Source organism: Tupaia chinensis, unplaced genomic scaffold, assembly GCF_000334495.1.
Source record: "Tupaia chinensis unplaced genomic scaffold, TupChi_1.0 Scaffold147369_1, whole genome shotgun sequence".
In the NCBI taxonomy this organism is placed as follows: Eukaryota; Metazoa; Chordata; class Mammalia; order Scandentia; family Tupaiidae; genus Tupaia; species Tupaia belangeri.
Genome location: NW_006207220.1, coordinates 1,718,953 through 1,739,932, shown reverse-complemented (window position 1 = coordinate 1,739,932; position 20,980 = coordinate 1,718,953). Strand labels below are relative to the sequence as shown.

Below are 20,980 nucleotides of genomic sequence, written 5' to 3'. Positions count from 1 at the left end.
GCCCAGGCCACCAATGTAGTGCCTGGAACACCGTGGGTGCTCGGTAGGTATTTGGTAGGTGAATGAATGAATGGTTTGCCCTTTTCTGGGACTCAGTTGTCATTTCTATGGTGATGAGCTTGGCTTAATTAGTTCTCAGAGATCCCTCCAGATATGTAAAGTGACTATTAATCTGAGATCTGGATTTAGGCTTAATGAACTCGAATCCCAGGCATGCCACTTAATAGCTGTATAGCCTTGAATAAGTTGCTTTAACCAGCCTGGGCCTCAAGTTCTTCATCTGCAAAATGGGGATTTTTAACAATGTATATATTTAGGTTTTGGTGAGGATTTAAAGAGGCAATGTTTAGTGCAAGTGCTGGACCTATTAAAGCAAAACTGTCACTTGCTGTTAGCAGCTGCCTCTGCTACTGCTACTGTCATTACCACCAGCAGCATCATCTGCCCCTGTGACTCACTATCTTTTCAACATCTTTCTCTAAGGCTGATTCCCTAGCGAGTGTTCTGAGTGTGAACATAGCTAGAAGAGGCACCCATACAAATACTAAAAGTTAGAAAATGAGTCAGAGCCAATGTGAAGGCTGAGGGACAACAACAGCCCAAGGAAGCTGGCACTCGGTATCTCAGAAATCTCAAGCTAAACCCTGGTAGTATTGGATTTTTTAAATAAACCTTCAGCTATAGATGGAATCCAGCTCACTGTGCAGTTAGCCCTGAGCCTGCAGAACATGAACTTCTGGCTCAACAGTAGTCAGAGTGACCCTGATGGTTTTCAGCAGAGATTGGTGTGGGCGGCTTGAATTTACAGAGCATGTTCAGTCAGACTTCAGCCTTGGGTCAAGTATTCCCCTAAATCGCTAGTGATTTTTACATGAGATGAAAAACTTGGGACAGAGGAATGCCATTGCCTTTCTAAAGCCACACTGCTATAATGCGGGCCTTCTCCACCTTTTTTGGTAAAACCTCAGGAAGGCAGCCTGGCATGTAAAAATCAGGCTCTCTGACTCTCCCAGTGGCTAATCTAAATAAATCCCTTGCTGTCTCTGGCCTCAATTTCCCATTTGTTTAGCAAAGGTGTGAGCTCTGATATTTCTTCCAGCTTCAAAAGTCGAAGCTCTTGGACCAGCAGGTGGCGCAGTGGTTGTGTCGCTGGACTCCCACATGACTGGTGGAGGTTTGAGTCTCAGACCTGGTGGCTTCAAAATCACACCAAGCGTGTGTGCGTGCATGCCCAAGATCTCAGGAGGAGAAGGGATTGTGGCGTGGCCATCCCCCTGGGGAGTAATTTTTCACTTCCTCTCTCATTGTGTCTCTGTCTCTTTCTGGTCAAAACATGCGCTCTGAGGCAAAAACCTCTAAAAAAATATAAATAAAGTCTAAGCTCTTAGTGATATATGTACCCTGACTCTGTAAGTGCTTTAGTATTTTATTCCACGCTCACTGAAGACTTTACAGGTAGGTACGTGTGTTCCCCTTGGATAGCTGAGGTTTAAAGTTAAGTGACTTCTCTGAGGTCACACAGCAGATTAGTGACAGGGCTGAGGTTCAAACTCAGATTTGTATAATACTCAAATCCACATTCAAAGATAATAAGCCTCCTCCAAAGAGTTGTCAGAGAAAGGTGCGAAGAACTCTGAATCAAGCTTGCCTGAGCTGCTTCAGGACCGAACACTGTTCCTTGTGCTTATTCTCCCTGGAGCCCATTCCCAGCGTACTTCAACTCCTCTTCTGTGGGCCAGGCAGACAGAGGGCGGGAGTAAGTGTGATTCAGCAGAGATGTCAATGCCTCCTCCCATTCTCCTAGCCTGTCTGGGCTACAGCCAAGTGCGCTGCCAGAGGCATTTGGCTGAGTAACCTCAAGTTCAGTTAGGTGTGTAACGAGTGAGTCAATATCTCAATGGGGCCACACAAGGTCGGATATGTAGCCTCAGTCCTCGCCCTAAGCAATGGGATTTGGCATTAAATGGAGTTGGGGACATACTGGTCACACACAGGAGAGAGGCCTCAGTTTGGTTTTTGACCTGTGAAATGGAGTCGGGTTGGGCAAAGGGGTCCCAGGGATTTCTATGAGGAAGCACTGGACACTGTTCCAGGGAGAGAACTATAAACCGTCTAGACTCGATGCGAAGTCAGAAAGCAGAGTGGGAACCAGGTATCTAGCATTCACCTAAAAGCCTGCTCCTGCCTCCGACAGCTGCATATCCTGTATCACATTGCTCTATTTTACTGCCTTCATGCCCCCCGACATTGTCTGACATCATCTTGTTCATTCATTTGTTTACTTATTTATTATCTGTCTCTCTGGCCAGAAAGCAAGTATTTGTGAGCAAGAAACTTATATGTTTTAGTCACTGTTGGATCATCAGCTTCTAGAATAGGTAGTTCAGTATATATTTGTCAAATAAATGCACAAATGAAAAACAATCCTTTCTCTAAGTGACATAGAAAAGGCCCCAGGCAACTGGTAGACGTGTAGATTAGTTTTGCTCTTTTCCTGGCCACTGACCAAACACCTTTCAAGATCAAGAGATTGTAAGGGAAAAGAAAAGTTAGATTAAAAATGACTCTGGTCTCTCCCTGATCCAAGCATCAATACATATAATTAGTCTTTGAAATTTCTCTCCTACTGCTAGACTGTGATTTCACATGCCGAAGTGATGAGAGTTATGGACTTACAGAGTGGCCAGGGAAAAGAGGGTTACATTGGTTAATTATTAAAAATGAGTACAGTAGGTTTTATTCAGCCTACCCCTCCCCCTGCTCCTGCAACAGCTGGAGACACAAGTCAACCAACCTTGAATAGAGGGTTTGAAATATGGGCTCAAGCCATGGCTTGGTCATTAACTCCCCAGATGACCTTGGGGAGGTTTCTCTGTCTCTCTAGACTTGGGTTTATATTCTTTCCTTCAACATATGTTGAGCACTTACCAGATGATAGTCTCCAGCCTAGGAGAGGGGGATAATACATAGGGAATAAAAGCACACACATTAATCCAGAGTCTTTACTCTCATCAAATTTACCTCACCAGTTTTGTAGAAGGGTGAAAAAATAGATGATAGAAAAGTAAACAAGATAATAACATGTATGATAGTGGTAAATACAATAGAATAAAAATATAGACAGATAAATGGCAGGCCAGTGCAAAGGAATGTGTAAACTGAGTAGGGAGAGAGTAGCAAATACCTCTCCCTGGACGCAATGTAACAACTGAGAGACACCAATGACACCTCAGCTGTAAAGTTTGGAAGAAGATCTTTTCAAATAAATCCAAAGTCTTGAAGACAGAATGAATGCGACTCACTTGAAGGCCAAAATGAAGTGTAGCATGACTGGTGTTTAGTGAGTAGGAGAGAAGGGAGGGGATGACGTTGGAGAGGAAGATGGGATCAAACCACACGAGGCCTGCTGACACGGCATTTGAATCGTTTTCTAGAGCAACGGGAAGTTACCTTGTTTTCCCTCTAATTTTCTTTTCTCCTACATATCTTAACTTTGGAGTATTCCAGGGTCTATGGACCCCTCTCTCTTCTATCCAAGATTGCTTTTAGGGTGTCGTCACCTTGCCCCTTGACCTTCAACTTCTTGAAATATCATCTATGGGGGTATTTCACAAAGTTCATGGAAAATGAAATTAAAGTACAAGTTTATTTTGGTGCAAACTTTTTTTTTGAAGCTCATGCAGAGTTTTTCCATAATTTGCATTTTCCTTGAACTTTTAGAAGATCCCTTGTACATATTGATAATCCAGATTTGATAATCCAAATTTATACCTGTGAAGCAACCCTTCCCCTGAGTTCCAGACTTGTAACACAAGAGCTTGCTCAATGCTTCCACTTCACCTTTTTAAGGTAACTGAAATTCAGTATGTCAAACTAAATTCCTGATCTTGTCCTTTCATTTCACAAATCTGCGTCATCATAGTCCCCTCCATCTTTGGGAAAGGTGAATCTATTTGTCCAGTTTCTCGAACCAGAATACCTGGGGTCTTCCTTCATGCCCCAGTGCCCAGACGACCACCATGTCAGCGAACTGGTGGATCTTCCTTCAAATTATATCTAGAGTCTGATTGCTCACCATTGTCCACCTTTAGTTCAAACCACATCACTTCTTGTCTGAATTATTGTAGTGACCTCTCACCTGATCTTTTTGCTACAACTACTTTCTTCACAAGAGCACCCAGTATACTCCTTTACTTGTTTTTTTTTTAAAGAATTATTCACTTTTATTTTGAATAAGTTTTCAAAAAAATTATTCTATTTGTCTATCTATTTATTTATTTATTTTCACATGAGTTTGCCAGAGAAAGACACACACACACACACACACACACACACACACACACACACAGAGGTAGCAAGCTGCCAGGTCCAGGACTGTGGTTGGCCATGTGGGAATTCCAACACCCTAACCACCATGTCACCTGCTGTACCCCCCATTTTTTAAGAAAGAATTTTGCTATAGAGTGCATCCACTCACCAGAGAGACAGAGAAGGACAGAGAGGCAGAAAGTGAGAAATCACCCCCCAGGGGGGATGGTCACGCCGCAATCCCTTCTCCTCTAGTCTCATCTTCAGATTTTGGACATGCATGCACATGCTCCTAATGTGACTTTTAAGACACCAGGTCCAGGACTCGAACCATGGTCAACTACATGGGAGTCCAGCAACGTAGCCATTATGACATCTCCTGGTCCCAAATGTGCTCCTTTAAAAATGTGACCAGCAGGTGGCTGGATGCAGTATGGCCAACTTTGCTGTTCATGTCTCAAACCCAGTGGCCTGAAAAATCATGCCAGGCACGTGTGCATATGTCCCAAAATTCCAGAGAGGAATGGAGGAGAAGGAATTGTAGTGTGGTCACCCCTTCCAGGGGGTAATTTCTCACTTTCCCTCTCTTTCTCTCTCTTTCTTCAATGAGCAAATTAAGGCCAAAAAAAAAAAAATCTAAATAAAAATAATAAAAAAAAGGCCATGCCACTTCTTTGAATCTATCTTTTAATCACCTCTGTCCAAGATTTTCCCATCTCACTTAGAACAAAGGGCAATGTCTTCCCCATGGCCAGCATAGCCTCTCCCTGCTGTTTCTTGGACATACCAGACATGCTTCTGCCTCAAGCCTTTGCCCTGGCTGTACCCTCCACCTGAAGAATTTCCCCAGGTATTCACAAAGCTCATTCTCTTCCTTCTTTGCTCAAATGATCCTTGAATGAATGAGGCCATCTTCCGGAGGCACTTCCTAACTGTTCATATAAAAATTGCACCCCCTGCACTCCTTATGTTATCTTTTATTGTCTGCATCCCTGAGCAGGACGTGTGCTCCCCAAGGTCAGAGATTTTTGTTCAGTTTGATTACTGTCTATTACTAATAGCTCAAACATTGCCACCACAGACAAGGGACCCACAAATGCTAAACATTGGGTAAATGAGAGGGTTTTGAGCAGGGAAGTGATGGGATATATTTTACAAAGATTGTTTGGCTGTTAGATGAGCAATGGGAGGAAGCAGGGACACCCCTCAGTGGCTCTGGTGGTGGTTAGGAGTAGATGATGGTAGCTTATTCTAAGATGTTATGGGGAAGCTGCTGAAAAATGGGCAGATTTGGAATGTACTTTAGAAGCGCTGACAGGATTTGCTGACAGATTGAATACAGATCGATGATGAAGAATCAAAGATGAATCCTACCTCTAAACAGCTGGACAAAGGACAGTGCCATCATCAAGGTGGAGGAAACTGGGAGGGAACTCACTTCATTCATTACTCACTTCTTCAAGGGTGGAATTAAGGATTCTTTGTGGGAGGCACACTCAGGGTCTTTGCTTTTATTTCTTTCGGCTTAAACACCCAAATGAAAACACTGAGCCAAGAATTATTGATATAAATCTAGAGCTCGTGGGTTAGGTCTAGACTGCACACATGTATTTGAAAGCATGAGCATGTTTAAAATAAATTGGATGACTATGTCCTCCTTTACTCTAGAGGAATTTATGTGTACTTAGGTGGAAGGGAAGGGAGGAAGTACAGCCACAGGAAAAGTTAAGCAAGTGACAGAGAAGTAGTATTGTCAAGTTGGGACCTCTCTTCAGGCACATACACGTGTATGCAGCAAATCAGTCTCCCTCGTTCTAGTTCAAGAGCTATCAAGATACGGGGGACAAGAAAACTCTACTCTTTATTTTGATAGAATGAATGAATGTTCTTCCCACCTTCCTAGGTTAGAGAATCCTGATGGTTAAGCTTGAAATGTATCTTTGTCCTTGGTATGGACACACAAAGATACACAATGATTACAGCCAGGATGCCAGGGAACTCAAGTGAATGGGACAAGATCTTGAGCTGTCCAGGTGTCTTTGGTCAAGGTTATGGTAGAGGACGATTGTCCTCTATTTGTCATTCTCTGTGAATAAAGAAGGGATAAATAGTTATCGAGCGCTTAGTGTATGTTCTTATTTAGTACCTTTCACTTCCATTTATTGAAATCTCCCTGTAATGGATGAGGTAGGTGGCATTATCCCCACTTTTTAGGCCCCAAAACTGAGGCCAAGAGAGGTGGTAAATTTTCCAGGGTCAAAGAGTGATGTCCTGGCAGACCCTGAGGTCTGACTTGAAATTTCATGCTCTTTCCAACTCAAGAGCACAAAGAAGTACAAAATAAAGTTTCTTTTGTATTATATCACGTATTTAAATTCAGTTTGCTTTCCCTTCCCAAACAGCCTTTTCTTAGACTAAATATTTTCCATTCTTTCAACTTTCATTTGTTTTTAAACTTACCGTTAGCTTATTATAGTCCCAATAGAATAGAATAATCCCTTTCTTCTCCCTTATTGAGGCCTCCATACTTCTTTTAATACGGTCCCAGTGATACTGCCTTTCGGAGAATTCTCGCTGTACCCAAGGCTTGTGTCTTCTCCTTTGGTTTATTGTAGCAGTTTATTTATTCACTCTTTAAAGCAAGCAGGCTACCTGGCAGAATTTAATCAGAAGATTGTGTAACTATGGCAAGAGGCTGCCCAAATCCATAACTATAATGAGAGAATAGGAGACAGGAGACTTAGATTAAAAGGCAGCTTGCTTTGCCAAGAGGGAGACTTCAAAGCCCCCTCCTTTCCACCTCTTACTACCCACCTGTGAGAAGAACAAATACCAAAGGTAAAAATTGTGGAGTGAAATCTGCTCTGAGTGATCCCAGGAATATTCCTCAAGTGTTGAGATGGTAAGTATATACTGTTTGACTGGTGGGACCTCAGAAAAAAAGTACCTGGGACCAGCAGTTAGCATAATGGCTATGTTGCTGGACTCCCAGGTAGTCAATTGCGGTCCGAGTCCCGGACCCGGTGGCTTAAAGTCACGCTGGGCGCGTGTGCATGCGTGCCCAAGATCCCGAGAGGAGAATGGAGGAGAAGGGATTGCGGCATGGCCAACCCCTCTGGGGGGTGATTTCTCGCTTTCTGTCTCTCTGTCTCTCTTTGTCTTTCTGGTGAGTGCATGCGCCTAATTAAAACAAAACAAAACAAACAAAAAAAAACAAAACAAAAAAACCTCTCCAAAAAAAACCCCCCAAAAAAACAAAAAAGAAAAAGAAAAAAGAAGTACCATGATCAGATTACGGGGAAGTGAAATCAAGAATGGTTATGTCCAAGATTCTGTGAGATGAACATGAATTCTTCCCTGAACACCCTCTGCCCCCAGACACTACTCTGGTGTCTGAAATTGCACGCATTCATTGTTTTACCAGAACAACTGCAGTAATACGTATGCAACACTTAGGAAGATGAAGTGATTTTCACATCTGTCTTACTTGAATCTTAGAGTTGGATAGGGGGTTCAGAGCAAGAAAATGTTTAATGAGGGAGACATGAGCAAATGATTGTAATCAAGAAGACTGACTTGTGATAGAGTCTCGCCAGGGTATTAAACTACTTCAAGTTATGGTTTTCTCACCTGAAAATTTGTTATATAATGGTACATATAGGTTGATGCTTACATGAAGATTAAACATGATAGAACTAAGAGTGCCTGGTAACCATTCAGTACTCAGTACAACCTTACTATTTTTTTTATTGTTATCCCCATTTAACAGATGAGAATGCTGAGAATCACCTTTAGAAAATGACTTGCCTCAGGCTGTCAGAACTGGCCTGGAGCCCAGATGTTTTGATTTCCAGCTGGCCCTTTCTGCACCAGCCCATGGAATCCACATCAGTAAGTTCTCTCACAGTAAAGACAGTGTCCTTGGGGCAAAGATGCTTTTAAGTTGGAAGTGGAAAGTCTTTTATTCTTTTCCTAAACAAGGGTTTACTGTAGGGTCATTAAAATGCTACTAGGGTTCCTAAGATTTGTTGCAGTTTCTAAGTACCTTTTAATTGCTAAGCATTGCTTTGAGTCTCCAGGGCAAAGGTGTTTCTTTGTATGTTTTTAAAAAGATGAATAAACAAATAAGAGGAACAGAATATTCAATGAACAGGCTGGATTGGCTGGTGCTGAGGTCTCTTAAGCACTGATATTCTGAAATTCTTATTCTCATCTGCCACTTTCCACCACAAACCCAGTGGGGGGCTAGCCAATATACCCAGACAGGCATACCTGTATCACCTGACTTCCCAGGGAAGAGAAGGGACCTTGGGGCCAGCTGGCAAGGTGGGTACTGTGAGGCTTTTAGACTGTACTTACATCTGAGTCACAGGCTTTAATGAGGAAACAGACAAAATGGAGGGGTTGGCCAAGATCACACAAAGAAATCTATAGAGGCAAGATTAGAATTCATCTTCTAATTCCCAGGTTAGTGTGCTATCTGCTGCACCACTCAAATGTCCCTGAAAGTCCTGGGCCCGAGGGTTAGGGGGTGTTGACTGTCTACAGATATAGAACTGGGGGAAGAATAAACAATGTGCTTTCTCCTGCTCTCCTTTCCAATACACGAGTGTTCAAGGGAACTCAATAGGTAATGGGCATCAGGACAGCCTTGGGATGGGATTGATGTTCCTAAGGAGTGAGCTGCAGCCCAAGGCTTGCACACACACAGAGGTGAATCATCTCTACTGCATGACCTGGGGATTGACCATCCAAAGTGTGGTCCCTGGACACAGATTAGCCGTGGCATCTTGGAGCTTTTTAGAAATGCAGTATCTTGGGCCACAACCTAGACCTAATGAATGAGAATCTGCAGTTTAACAGGATGCCAAGGTCATTTGTAGGCATATTAAAGTTTGAGAAGCTCAGACTAGGAGGTGATAGCTACTTACAGACTGGTAACATATGTCTGGGCTATGGCTTGCCAATCTCTGGTCAAGACAGGAGAAAACACTGAAAATCACTTGCAGCTTGATTGAGTTGAGAACCGCTTGGAGCACCATGCTGAGAAGTATTTATGGACTCACGGTCACGGTCAACTAGTGACACCTGCCGTAGGTGTAGGGCAGGAGATTGGCTCCTGAGAGCTTAGCAGTCATCCTCACTGAACTAGACAGCTAAGCTTGTCTAGCACTGACATTCTCTAACCTTAATGCTGGCACTCTTGAACCAGAGATGGTGATGCCTTCTGGAAGTAGCACTGGTTCTGCCATTAGCCAGCGCTGAGAGCTTTGGTAGGTCACTTAGAAATATGGAGCCTCAGATTCCATATCTGTCTCACCTACCTCTAGGATCGCTAGGAAGCTTAAATAAGATGAGGAATGCCAAAACACTATGAACTAAAGTACACTACAAAACAAAAGGTATCTTAATAACAATAATAAGGATAATGAGGACAATTAAACAAGCCTAGATAATATTTGTGATATTTCTAGAACATAGTGAGTTAATGCCAAAGCACTATTAGAATTCATGTGTCCTCATTCCCAGGTATATTGACAGTTTCTCAGATCAATCCTAGGTTCTGTTTCTAAGCCTTTGAACAAAGAAATCATATATATGAAATAACCAAACTTAGTGGTGGTGATGGTAATGAAGTCACTGTTAATGTTTACTGGCTGTGTATTTTGCACCTGGAATGCTGATATATATACTACATGCTCTTTTAGTTTCATGTCAACCCCCTTCTTATCCCCCCTGAAGTTTTTGCCTTAGGGCATGGGTGCTTGCAGTTCAAGGGAACTCAATAGGTAATGGGCATCAGGACAGCCTTGGGATGGGATTGATGTTCCTAAGGAGTGAGCTGCAGCCCAAGGCTTGCACACACACAGAGGTGAATCATCTCTACTGCATGACCTGGGGATTGACCATCCAAAGTGTGGTCCCTGGACACAGATTAGCCGTGGCATCTTGGAGCTTTTTAGAAATGCAGTATCTTGGGCCACAACCTAGACCTAATGAATGAGAATCTGCAGTTTAACAGGATGCCAAGGTCATTTGTAGGCATATTAAAGTTTGAGAAGCTCAGACTAGGAGGTGATAGCTACTTACAGACTGGTAACATATGTCTGGGCTATGGCTTGCCAATCTCTGGTCAAGACAGGAGAAAACACTGAAAATCACTTGCAGCTTGATTGAGTTGAGAACCGCTTGGAGCACCATGCTGAGAAGTATTTATGGACTCACGGTCACGGTCAACTAGTGACACCTGCCGTAGGTGTAGGGCAGGAGATTGGCTCCTGAGAGCTTAGCAGTCATCCTCACTGAACTAGACAGCTAAGCTTGTCTAGCACTGACATTCTCTAACCTTAATGCTGGCACTCTTGAACCAGAGATGGTGATGCCTTCTGGAAGTAGCACTGGTTCTGCCATTAGCCAGCGCTGAGAGCTTTGGTAGGTCACTTAGAAATATGGAGCCTCAGATTCCATATCTGTCTCACCTACCTCTAGGATCGCTAGGAAGCTTAAATAAGATGAGGAATGCCAAAACACTATGAACTAAAGTACACTACAAAACAAAAGGTATCTTAATAACAATAATAAGGATAATGAGGACAATTAAACAAGCCTAGATAATATTTGTGATATTTCTAGAACATAGTGAGTTAATGCCAAAGCACTATTAGAATTCATGTGTCCTCATTCCCAGGTATATTGACAGTTTCTCAGATCAATCCTAGGTTCTGTTTCTAAGCCTTTGAACAAAGAAATCATATATATGAAATAACCAAACTTAGTGGTGGTGATGGTAATGAAGTCACTGTTAATGTTTACTGGCTGTGTATTTTGCACCTGGAATGCTGATATATATACTACATGCTCTTTTAGTTTCATGTCAACCCCCTTCTTATCCCCCCTGAAGTTTTTGCCTTAGGGCATGGGTGCTTGCAAGAGAGAGAGAGAGAGATCGATCACCCCCTGGGAGAGTATGACCATGCCACAGTCCCTTCTTCTCCAATCTCCTCTCAGGATCTTGGGCATGCATGCACACACACTCACCCAGTGTGAATGTCAAGCCACCAGGTCCAGGACTTGACCTGTGGTCACCCATGTGGGAGTCCAGTGACTTAAATTCTATGCCATCTGCTGGCCTCACACATCAATTCTTTGAAGTGGGTATTTTGTATACTCCCATTCTACACAAAGAAAGTGAGGCTCAGAGAATTACTTTTTAATAGAGGGTGGTACTCTAGGTCAAAGGGATACCTTTGTAATGGTGGATATTCAGGCTCTGTGATAAGCCAGTTGGGGTGGAAGAAGGATATTCTTTTGGGTAGAGAGCAGATTGGGATATTCTAGAGCTCCTAAAATTGCATCACAAAAGCGGTGGCTAGCCCTGCCAAGAAGGCGTGGTGTGAGCTGAGTTTGTCACCTTGTAGCAATGCTTGTTGCCCAGGCTCCTCTCAGACCAAAGATGCTGTAGCTGGCAGCCTTGGAGCTGGGAAGTGCCAAGCCACGTTGCAAGGCAAGACTTTAACACGAGATGACCGGCAGAGGTGGGGCCACAGAGCAGGTGTGACCAGGATGCTATGCTCCATGTTCATAGCATGGAGCCCATCTGAAAATTAAATCTCTTGTACTTCTCACTTGGGGAGAGACAAATCAGCAGATCCCAGAGGTGAGAGAACATGAGCCATTCTTCCATCTTCAAAGCAGGAGGTCCCGGAGCCAGCAGATGGCGAAGTGGTTATGGTGCTGGACTCCTACATGGCCAACTGCAGCTCAAATCCTGGACCAGGTAGCTTGAAAATCATGCTGGACACATGTGCCTAAAATCTTAGGAGGAGAAATAAAGAGAAGGTATTACAATGTGGCCATGCCCCCTGGAATGATTTCTCACTTTCTGTCTTACTGTCTTTCTCCGGTGAGTGCACACACTCTATGGCAAAAACCTTAGAAAAGAACAAAAACCTGGAGACCCAATGGTCCTGGGAGCAGTGCATTATTCTGAATTTAAATCTCACAAGTAGGGCCTATCAGTGGATTTTTCTTCCACTACTAAGCAGAGTAGTGTGGTGGATAAATGTTTGAGCCCTGAATAGATCAACACAGTTCAAAGTCCCCTCTTACCATTTGCAAGCTGTGTGATGGTAGGTGTGTTTATTCATCACTGAACCTCAGTTTTCTCATCTGAAATGTAGAGATAAGAACAGAACCTGCCTTGTGATATGTCAGGAAGATTCAGTAACATAATGGATTTAAATTCATCACAAAGCCTGATACAATAAATATTGAAAGCATGATGGATTAAAAAAATTGCTATTTTGCTACTATTGCTATTATCATCACAAATGTTAGGTTATCATCCCAAATGTTAGGTTATGAGTGGATATGTTGGGATCTCAGAAAAGTCATGACATATTTTTCCTATGTTTTTCTATGCAAAAATATGTTGTAACTTTTCCCAACAACCCAATAGTAAAGGCAGCTCTTTGACTTGAGTTCTGCATCAATTAAGAGATAAGATAAAGAAGTAAATCAGAGGGTACAATGTCACCTTTGTCATTGGAAGGCTAACACTGAAGGTTGCAGCTTGAGTGACCAGAAAACCAAAGCCTGCTACCTCCTCCCAGCCAGCACAAGCCCCCGTCTTAGAGAAACTTACTTTGCATAGTACCCTGCTAAGGGTGGGCATATGCTCTCTGTAGGTCAACTGGTGCTCAAAAGGGAAGAGAGAGCGTTGCTGTGTACACTTCCTCCTCCAGCCTTTATTCAGAAAAGCCACTCCACTGGGCTGCGTGGGGTGTTGGGATGGGAAAAAGGGTCCAGGGTGGCCTGGGATTTTACAATAATGAAGACTGCTACACATGCAAGGAAATCCTAGTGGTGGGTTAGAAGGGCTTCCTCCAACCTTCACATGTTCCATGTTGCATGTTACCGTGTAATCAAAATAGTGGTGTACCTAACATGTGTGATAGTCAGAGATTATTTCATACTCCTTCCTCCCCTATTAGACCACTGAACTTTTTCAGTGATAATCTTTAATTATCAGGCATAATCATATTCTCTTAATTTATTCTGTAGTTTTATAATAGTCAACAAAACAAGAACCCATTTCATTCTTAAAGGCAGTATTTAGACTCAGTAATTTTTTTTATATCTATGCTAAACTTTTCACTTACAGAATGAAAATATTATACTTTGCATTTTGCACTGTTCAAATGATTTCAATTTTGAGTCCAAATAGAAACTTCAAGTCATTGTACAGAATGGCAGAGTTGAATTATCTTAAATTCTGTCTCTCCCTTACCATTCCTGTGCATTTCAGATTTACTGTGCACGTGTAGGAACATGGAGTACAACAGGGCTGGAGACAGGAACTGTGTTTGAACCAAGCCCAGGTGGCTTCAAATGCTCACAAACTTTCTCTCCAGTTAATGTGTGTGTGGATCTGAGCCTATATTTCAAACTTATTTTATATCATTAAAATTCAACAATAACTTCAGCAATTGTTTAGAACTTAGACTGTTCTAGGAAAGCCCCAAATCTAAGAGGACTAGCCTGTAATGTTTGCTGATTCCAAAGAATGCACCCAGAGGTCCAGCAGGAGAAGATATGAGTTTATTACTTACCTAGCAGGGCAGCATGCTCCACTGATGGGTGGAGAATGATCTGTGTTGTCATCAAACACAGGCTCAGGTTATATACGGTAAGAATAAAGCATTCATAAATCAATTAAAGATCAGTGCAGATTCCCTGTCACCAAGACAGGAGGCTGCTTTGCACATAACATTGTTTGAAGGTTACAATAAAAGGTTAGCTTATCAGTGAACAGAAGCAGCAGAATGTGCTTTGGGTTTAATGTTCCAATCTTGTGTTGTTAATGTGGGAGGGGTGCACATACCTCCAGAACAGGCCCGGTCACGAGCCAGTTACATGAAGTAAGGGAATGGTCATGAGACGTTTGCAAGGCCCAGCTGGGCCACCAGCTGGGTCTCAGGGAGATATGGAGTAGAGGGAGCGGAGCGGAGTGGAGATCTCAGGGTATGGTGCCTACTCTCATAGACCAACCAAAAAATTTTTGAAGAAGAGGGAGGTATATTTTATTGTTGGCATTATTTACAATTTCAGGCACATGGTGATCGTAAAAAGCAGAGTTTTTGAACACCCTAACAATTATTATTTTAAATCTTTTTATTTATTTATTTTTTGAGAGATAGTTGTCACAGGGCATGTGTGCTTGCTGGAGAGACAGAGAGACAGAGACAGAAAGTAATAAATCACCCCCCATGGGGGACGGCCACACTGCAATCCCTTCTCCATTGTACCACTGGGATCTTGGGCATGCATGCACATGTACCTGGTGTGAGTTTCAAACTATTGGGTATGGGACTTGAACCATGAATGGCCATGTGGGAGTCCAGTGATATAACCACCATGCCATCTGCTGGCCTCCACCCCAACAATTATTATAAATATCTTAAAATTCTCTAGAACCAGTGTGCCCATATCAGGGACTGATTGCTCCCTCAGCCTGGTTCCTGTTACTGCACTGAGTAAAAGCCACACAGGCTGGGAGTCAAGAATTCTCGGTCCTAGTCTTGTGTCTGCAATTCTCAGTTTTTATCTGGGCAATTCTCATTTCTTCTCTGGGCCTCAGTTTTCCTCACTATAAATTAAAGGGGCTGGCTTGGGTCACCTCTAACATTTCTTTTGAGCTCTAAACTCTGGTTTGAGAAGTCATCTTTCACCGGGAGAGGACGACCGGAGAACACGTTTGGAATCTGAATCTGTCTCTGTTCAGGCAACGGTGCTGATTTACGGGGACGAGTCAGTGAAGGGAGATCATCTGCCTTTGATTTATGTCAGAGGCATGATGTGCTCGGGCTGCCGCAGTTCTCGAGGAACTGGTAATAAAGTAGAGGAAGTTTCAGGCTGGCTGCACGGGGGAGGAAGATGAGGACGCTGTGACCCGGTGGGGATGCTGGTGATTGTGCTACCAATATTGGTTGAGCACCTACTGCATGCTAGTCACGGCCTCGTCATCACGTCCTCGTGATGAAGATACTACTGTTTATTTCTAGTTTACAGAGGAAAAGATTGAAGCTGTCCTCAAGGTCACATAGTTGTAAATGGCAGTTATGGGATTTGAATCCGAATTTTCTGACTCCAGACTCTCTATTTAACCACTGTAGCACCAGATTAGGGATACAAGTTGCTGTTTTCCCTCAGACTTTGTGCATCTGCTCTGGGCTGGCCATATCCAGGGAAACCTGTTGTAGGGTCTCGACATTACAGCAAATACCTACAATTCTTTGTTCAAGGCAGGGTTTGGCTTTGTTTCAGATCTTTCCTAGGTTTGACACATTGTAAAACCACACGTTGTCAATGTCAGAGGGGGCTTTAGCTCTCTGAAAAATATTATTCCCCTTTGAGGCTGGAGATATTAAAGCTCAAAGAGGACAAGTGATTTGTTTAAGGTCACCCAGATTTAAGGGCATGGAGGGAACCAGAATTTTATCAACTTGACCAACTTTGGTAGATCAAAGATATGGCCTGACTTCTTTCCCATAATTTCCACTCTGGGTCTCAGGATTCCCAGCTCACATCTTTCTTTCTTTCTTTTTTATTTATTTATTTTTGAGAGGTTTTTGCTATAGGGCACATGTGCTCGCCAGACAGACAGAGAGAGGCAGAAAGAGACCGAAAACGAGAAATCACCCTCCAGGGGGGATGGCCACACTGCAATCCCTTCTCCTCCGCACTCCTCTCGGGATCTTGGGCACGCATGCACACGCGCCCAACATGAGTTTTAAGCCACTGGGTCCGGGACGCGAACTGCGGTCGACTACGTGGGAGTCCAGCGACTTAGCCATTACGCTAACTGCTGGTCCCAGCCTACATCTTTCTAGAAAGTATCCAGGCCCATGTCCGGACATGGCACTCAGCTACCTTCACTATTAAGTGTTGGGTTAAACAGAGATATGGAATCCAGTCCTACCCTAGGAAACTTTGTCCATGGGTAGATGAAAGGGCAGGCCTGGACTTTAAAGTTCTATTTCCTAATACTAAAATGAGTTTCATAATGATTTCGAACTTTATTTTACAAACGTTACTTCTCTGTAGAGAACCCAAAGGCTTACATTACATTATTATTCCATTCATTCAGCAAAATTTGAGCACTTACACTAGCTTTTTCTATGTACTTTAGTCATTGACAGATATGTCTTTTTTTTTTTTTTTTTTAGAGAGATTTTTTTTTTATCGGTCATGTGCCCTTGCCTGGAGAGACAGACAGACACACACACACACACACACACACACACACACACTCACACAAAGAGAGAGAGAGAGACTGAAAGCAAGAAATTTCCCCTCAGGGTGGCCATGCCACAATCCCTTCTCCTCCATTCTCCTCTTGGATTCTGGGCAGGGGTGCAATCTTTCCATGCTCGACGGACATAACAATTCATCAACACAGACCCAAACACAAACTCCTTCACACAGACACACACACACACACACACACACACACACACACTCACACAAAGAGAGAGAGAGAGACTGAAAGCAAGAAATTACCCCTCAGGGTGGCCATGCCACAATCCCTTCTCCTCCATTCTCCTCTTGGATTCTGGGCATGCATGAACATGCACCCAGTGTGAGATTCAAGCTGCTGGGGCCCGGATTCAAACTACTGTTGGCCATGTTGGTGTTCAGTGCCCTAATCACTATACCATCTGCTGGGCCTGACAGATTTGTCTTTACCTTCATTGAGCTGATATTCTGTTGAAGGAAAAATGTTAAACAATAAGCTGTAAACTAATTATTTAATTATACTTTTTCTTATTCAATTTATTTTTGTATGTAAGGGTATAAAGTTTTTTTTCATAAATGTTATGGGTAGTCTAAAAGAACTATAAGCTCTTTTCTAATCTTAGCTGTTCTCTGGAATCTTATATTTCATTTTTATTATATCTCACTTTGTTTAAAAAATGTGGCATATTTTACAGTACATTGTCAAAAATGTCACATTGTTCTTTATACAAAACAAATGAAATTTACCTTGTAACCAAGCCTCTTTTTCTGAAATAGCTACAGATCTGTGCAGAAAACAATGGAAGGTAATATATCTTCTACCGTGATTGCCTCAACATTCAATATATATACACATATATATTTTTTATTACAAACTAAAGGTCAGAAAGCCTATTTTGTTTATATTTCAGTTTAAGTTTGGTGAAGATTGCAACTGGTGGCCAGGGACTTCCTGGATATGCATGTCATAAGTTGTAATATCTGGTACATGTTGTGGAATTTTTTGTTTTCTAATTCAGTCTCACAGTACACTGTGGTAGTCCCATTCTACAGAGCAAAACAAGAGAATATTCCTTATGTAACACCACCATGCATAGAATTATTGCCTGCTTGTTTGGGTGTCTTCTCGCAGGTGATATTAGTTCTTCTGAAGCCTAGACAGATCGGAATTAGAACACCTCATCTCCACTTACATCTATCCTTTCATCCACCTGCTCAGCAAATATGGGCGCGGAAGGATTTTCAAAAAGTTTGTGGAAAATGTGTATGGTACGAAAACCATGAACATTTTTTATGTGTTTTTTTTTCCCACTGAAAATAAATTTACACTTCAATTACAGTTTTTCATAAACTTTCTGAAGTACCTCAAATGTATTATATATCTTCCAAAGTTCTGGCACTTAGTTAAGTGCTGAGGCTACTCTGGGCAGCAGAGCAGGGCAACCCTCAGCTTTCATGGAACTTTTTTCCTAGCAGGATTCACTACTATAAGTAAGAACACAAATAAATAAAAGAATAAAATTTCAAATTGTGATAAAGACAATGAAAAAAATGTCAGTTATAGTAGTGAGACTTACTTGGTGATGACATAAGTTGAATCCTCCCTACCCCCACACCCAAAAAGAAGAAACCAACCTGCCAGGTGTGGATTGGAGTCAAAGACTTATGACATAGGCAAAAGTTCTGAGGCAAGAACTACCTAGGTGTGCTTGTAACTGGAGGAAAAGCAGGGTACTTGGAGTGCAGAGAGCAGAGATGGTGGTGGAGAGTGATGGGATGGGAATCTGGAGAGGAGGAGAGTCAGACCATCTGGGACCTTTAGGGCAAGCTAGGGAGTTTGGACTTTATTCTAAGTATAGCTGGGAAGATAATGAAGGATTTAAAAAGGGAGTGAATGGTTAGATTTTACGGAGAATTATTTAAGAACAGAATCACTTAAGGGAACAGAGTTGAAAGAAATATGTAAGTTTGGAAGCTGTCAACATGGTTCAGTCAAGGCATGATGATGATCTGGTCTAAAATAGTGGGATAGAAATGGAGAGGCTGAGGATTCCAAGATAAATTTGAGGATGGGACAAGGATAAGAAAATTCGGGTTGTCTCTTTGGATGTGTGGCTTTGGGAATTTATTAGTTGTGTAGTCTTGGGAAAGATTCTTATTTTCTCTGAACCTGAGTGTTGGTTAAAGCATGAAATGAGACCCCGGGCAGAGACTGAAGGCCTGGGTGAGATTAACCCAGGGGCGGTGAAGGTAAGATGAGGAATGGTGTGGAGTGAATTAAGAATCGTCCTCCATTAAGAATCGTAAAATATCTGGGAACCAGCAGTTAGCGTAATGGCTATGTCACTGGATTCCCACGTAGTCGACCGTGGTTCGCATCCCGGACCTGGTAGCTTAAAACTCACGCTGGGCGCATGTGCGTGCGTGCCCAAGATCCCAAGAGGAGAATGGAGGAGAAGGGATTGTGGCGTGACCATCCCCCTTGGGGGTTGATTTCTTGCTTTCTGTCTCTCTGTCTCTCTCTGTCTGTCTGGCGAGTGCGCAAGTCCACGTCCCCTAGTAAAAACCCCTCCAAAAAAAAAAAAAAAAAGAATCATAAAATGTCACTTCCTGAAGAAAACTGAAGTACCAATAATATCAATTACTCAAGAGAAACGACTGTGACATATATTGCTTCTATTTGCACCCATGATACCTAGTTGATTGAAATTGAATAAAGACTTGTTTTATTTTTTTTTTGACTAAAACATTTATTATCTAAGGCTTTTTGAATTACAAGTAGAGTACATGAAGCTTGAATTGGCCAAAACAAAGAAAATTTACTGGCCTACATAATGAAAAAAAACAAGACAATAGAGGTGGACTTCAGGCATGGTGAAATCCAGGTGCTCACGTCAGTCTCCTGATTCCTCTGAGCACAGAACCTGTCTGTATGTTGAACTCCTTCTCAGGCAAATTTTCCTGAAGGGGTCACTAAGATGGCAACCCCCCTACTTTGAGACTTGTGTGCTAGGAACTCCAACAGGAAGTAAGCACCTGTTTCCCAGTAGTTACATTAAGTCTGGGGGTAGGTTCTTCTTGGCCCAGCTTGGATTGCATGCTCATCTCTGAAATTATCTCCATGGTCTGAGGGTGCAGTATATGGATGGCTAGTGCGCAGAATCACCCCTCACTGAACCATATGGATCCAAAGTGGATGTTTCCCAAAGGGAAACTCAGCTGTTGTTGCTGGGAGGTATGATTCAGTCTGAGAAGATAAAACAACAGACCCCAGAAGATCCCCACAAATTTCAGTTCAGAGTCTCACCTGCCAAGCATTTAAACCCTTGTACGTCTATTTGCTCACTGATTCTTAGGAAGTAGTCAGAGTTGGGAAGTAGTCTGTTAGCTCTTAGAAGGCAGCGGCAGTGCTTTTCATGTTACTGTGGTTTCAAGCCTAGATAATGTTGAACTCAAGCTAGGTGCCAGAACTTTTTGAATTTCTTTTTCTGTGTGAGGCAGGATAGGTGTGGTGAGGGGTTGGTGGGGAGCAAAGGCAGTGGTGACTGACACTGAGGCAATTTTAGTCTGTTCTTTTGCAAAGCAGGTATTTCTTAAATCTTCCCAATGCTGTCAGGTTCCTTAGAAAGTATTTTATCACAGTTTCATAGACTGTCAGAGCTGGAAGGCAACTTAGAAATCTTTCAGTCCAAACTTCTCTTTGTTCAAATAAGGAGGCCTAGAGTAGTGAATCTAGAGAAAGATCCTTGAGTCCAGGCCTTGAAGTTTCATTCAGGTGAATAGTGTGTTAAGTTTCTTATAACTTTCTTTGGTGAATTTGCTTTACATATGAGCTATCTTTTTTCTATTTTCCTAAAAAGAGAGTCTGTTTAGTTTCTTGTGGGAAATAATTTTGGCTTTATTTCCTTTCCTTTTTTAAATATTACTTTTAATTTGACTAGACACACACACACACACACACACACACACACAGAGAGAGAGAGAGAGAGAGAGAGAGAGAGAAAGCAAGCCACCAGGTCCAGGACTCAAACCGTGGTCGGCCATGTTGGAGTGTCCAGTGCCTTAATTGCTATGCCACCTGCTGGTCCCTTGGTTTTGTTTTCTAATTCCCAAGTTTTAAAATCCCTTTTGAGAATAAAAGTTCTTGAAGATGATAGGTGTGTGATGTAAATCACCTACAAGACACTTAGTGTTCAAAGAACATAAGTCCATGGATAACACTGTTAGTTCAATGATTAAACTCAGTCCTGCTTGATTCCCTGGGCCCTGTAATTCATTTTTTCCTTTTTTTTTGGAGAGGTTTTCGCTATAGAGCACGTGTGCTCGCCAGACAGACAGAGAGAGACATAGAGACAGAAAGTGAGAAATCACTCCC

The 20,980-nt window shown here is 42.5% G+C and overlaps 1 long non-coding RNA gene across 1 annotated transcript; it reads left to right on the top strand.

The window, feature by feature from the left end:
* Positions 1–2,096: 2,096 nt before the first annotated feature.
* LOC102478898 (uncharacterized) lies at positions 2,097–16,823 on the top strand. The gene is made up of 3 exons (XR_337572.3): positions 2,097–2,110; positions 14,504–14,506; positions 16,721–16,823. It is a non-coding gene; the product is annotated as an uncharacterized LOC102478898 (long non-coding RNA).
* Positions 16,824–20,980: the final 4,157 nt, after the last annotated feature.